The sequence below is a fragment of the Akebia trifoliata genome, chromosome 11 (genome assembly GCF_017979445.1).
Source record: "Akebia trifoliata isolate Shusen 1 chromosome 11, ASM1797944v1, whole genome shotgun sequence".
In the NCBI taxonomy this organism is placed as follows: Eukaryota; Viridiplantae; Streptophyta; class Magnoliopsida; order Ranunculales; family Lardizabalaceae; genus Akebia; species Akebia trifoliata.
The window spans coordinates 41017409-41020982 of NC_141385.1; the positions used below are offsets into that span (position 1 = coordinate 41017409).

Below are 3574 nucleotides of genomic sequence, written 5' to 3' on the forward strand. Positions count from 1 at the left end.
TAGACCCGATTCATTTAATAATTGTGTTAGACTGATTGATACTATTATAACTCAAACCCAATTAGCCTTGATCCAAACCCACTAATTTCGTAGGTCATGTGCTCGTGTTAAGATTGCCACCCCTACATTCCCTTCTCCACTTCTCTTCGAGAATCTTTCTGGATTGAAATCCATATTTCCTCTCAAACCATTGGGTCCCAGCCCATCTTCACTATCAAGAAATTCAACATACATTTCTTTGGTACAACGAAGCCATCCGACGATGTATCCTATGTGACTACGTGAGACAGCACGAAATGCGTTGGTGGGTGTTGTCTCAGTCCTTCCAACACCACTGACTTGAGATACGACATCTTCTGTAGATCATCCACCTCAACAAGGGAGCTGGTGGTAGATCAACGGAGGTGGACCACTTTGAATGATAGCTGTGTAGGCCCGATCATGATTGGTGATGATGATGGTGGAACGATGGCCGATTTGGAGGGAGAAGATAGGGCCGTTAGAGCGTAGTTGGCGGAGGGTTTGTTCGATATCGAAGGATGACTCGCAAAGCCATTGGAAGTTGCTGATGATAGATATGTGGGTGGGCCCGGTTGTAAATTTATATTGCTATGTGCGTTGTATTGAATCAAATTGCAGAGGGTTTTTGTAAGAAAAGCAGAGGATACCCTTTCAACTAGATCCAACCAAATATCCATTGCTCTTCCATGAATCAGATTCTAGAATTCAAACTAAACGGTCCCAAGATCACAAATATTAAAGGAATGTAACGTACGACTGCAAAAGGTCTTGTTCACGTGTGCCGTAAGTACACTTTGAAAATTGAATTTTATACGTAAAAAACCCTTAAAAAATTGTATTTTACTAAAATACCCTCTAATTCCAATTTTCAAAGTGTATTTAGTGCACCTTGACGTGTGACCTAACAAAATCCTAAAAACAAAGCTACCATAATGAAATTGACTTTGACAACCCAAAGACGATTTATTAACATAACGAGTCCAAGACATTATTTCACCATTTATATAATTTCTAGAAATTATTAACATAACGCGACATCGACTTTTACCTTATTTAATTCTAGGAGTGATGTGGGCCCGCAATGGATTCTTCATCACAATAGTGAACTCTTGCTTTTCTGATAAATCAACCTCATCTCCAATCCTAGCCGTCCATTCAAATTCTCTCACCAAATTAGCCACAAAATACTCAAGATGAAGCATAGCCAAACCAAGAGCAGGGCAAATCCTTCTCCCAGCACCAAACGGCATCATCTTAATCTCCCTACTCCCTGTTATATCGAATACTTCCACTTCTCCACTACTGTTCAAGAATCTCTCGGGTTTGAACTCCATCGGTTCCTCCCAAACCTTTGGATCCCACCCCATCTCAGCCACCATGAAATTTACCAAAACACCCTTCGGTACATCGTAGCCGTCCAAAGATGTATCCTTCGTGACTGTATGAGGAAGCACGAAGTGTCCTGGTGGGTGTCGTCTTAGTCCTTCCAACACTACTGCCTTGAGATACGGCATCTTATGTAGATCATCTTCCTCGATATCATCATCTACTGATCTAACGATTCTCCGTACCTCATCAAACACCTTTGCTTGTATCTCTTGATTCTTCACCAGATTTGCCATGATCCACTGCAACGCGGTGGACGTAGTATCAGTACCCGCGTTTAGAAACTCGGAACACAAACTCACTAACTCGCTATCGTTGAGTTTCCTCCCTCCTTCATCTGGTAAAGAGAGATTGAGGAGAGTATCCACGTAAGCAACAAAAGAGGAATCCTCAATCTTCTTCTCTTGACGGGATCTGATTAGAGGGATGAGCACTTTTTCTTGATTTCTTCGAAGATCGAAGAACTCGCACCGTAATTTACGAAACACAATTTTCCCCAATTTGGGGAAAAAATTGAGAAGGTTGAACCTTGAAAATCTCAGTAAGAAATCTCTCTGCACAGTTTCTATCTCTCGAATAACCTTCTCATCGAATTTCTCCCCAAAACACATGAGAACCAACAAACAGAACATTGCGTACTGGAAATGATCCACAACGCAAACAGGTTGACCCGATTCGGATTCGGATTTTAGATTTTTCTTTAAAATCTGTAAAACCCATTTACGGCCATGAGCGTAGGATTTGATGCGAGATGTGTGGAAGATCTCAGAAGAGATATTTCGACGAAGGAGACGCCATAATGGACCGTACGAAGCGGAGCTAATGTTATGTTGGTTACTACTTACGATCCGACCCGTTTCGGTTGCTGGTGGTCGATCAGCGAAGGTGGCACCGTCTTGGACGAGAGCTTGGTGGGCCAGATCATGATTGGCGATGAAGATGGCTCGTTGATGACCGATTTTGAGGGTGATGATGGGACCGTATTTGGAGCGTAGATTACGGAGTATTGGTTCGAGATCAGAGAAGGATTTGCGAAGCCATTGAAAGTTGCCTAAGATTGGTACAGTGTGTGGGCCTGGTGGTAACTTGGTTTTCTTGGTTCCGATGTGTTGGATCAGATTGAGGAGAGCTTTGAGGGAAACGCAGAGACAGAGAGCAACTAAGATGAAGAACCAGGAGAACTCCATGGATAAGAGAGGATCAGTGGAAGTCTTGTTATGTTCTATAGTTCTGTATTTACTTATGATATTAGAGTAATCATAATCTGATACTCCACCACTTAGTATACTTAAAATACTCTCCTGACGTGGGATGTGCCAGAACCATAGATTTTCTTTCATCGGATTTTTCTCTAGATTACAATAAGGAGTTATTTAATGTTTTTAAGTTTTTAGATTAGAAAAGTTTGCATATGTGGTGAGGTTTTTCTTACGATTTCCTGTTTTGTTCTATTTTTCCATATCGCAATTATTAAAAGGGTCGGTCATTGGGATACCCACCGTAACCTTAAAATAATTATTTACACACAACTATTAAATGTAATTTAACTAAATTACTTATTTCACCCACTAAACTCTTAAAGACATCAAATCATTTTTCTTCTTCATTCTTCTTCTTATTTAGAAAGATTTTAATGAGAATTTCAAATTTTGATCTTTATTATTTTTCTTATCCTAAACACTTTCAATCGAATCGAAATCATTCGCATGAGAAAGTTATATTTAGTAGTTATTTAATGAATCTATTTTGTAAGATTTAGTAGACACCTATCGAATCGATTTTTTAATGATTAGTAATTTTGTTCGGTAGGTATCTATCAAATTTATTAAAATAAGTTTGGTCAAAATCTATCGAATACAACTGTCAAAAAATCTTCGAGTTCTTCAATTTAAAATTGTCGTTTTGAGATTTTAATAACGATTTTTCATCTTTTTTGATAATTAAATATAAAAAAGAAATAAATAAATAAATAAAAGATATTTCAAAGAAATAAGATAAATTAAAAAAAGAAAAGAAAAAATACTAAAACCTAATTTCCATTAACCTCTCACATAACTCGAAATAAGAAGAAAAAGAAGAAGAGGAAGGAAGGAAGGAAGAATGAGGAGGAGAAAGGAAAGAAAGAAATAAAAAGAAAGTGGATTTTGGACTTTTGTTCAATAGGTGG

At 38.3% G+C, this 3574-nt stretch overlaps 1 pseudogene; it reads right to left on the reverse strand.

Moving 5' to 3' along the window:
- Positions 1-964: 964 nt before the first annotated feature.
- LOC147391699 (cytochrome P450 89A2 pseudogene) lies at positions 965-2682 on the reverse strand (annotated as a pseudogene).
- Between the last annotated feature and the right edge of the window lie 892 nt (positions 2683-3574).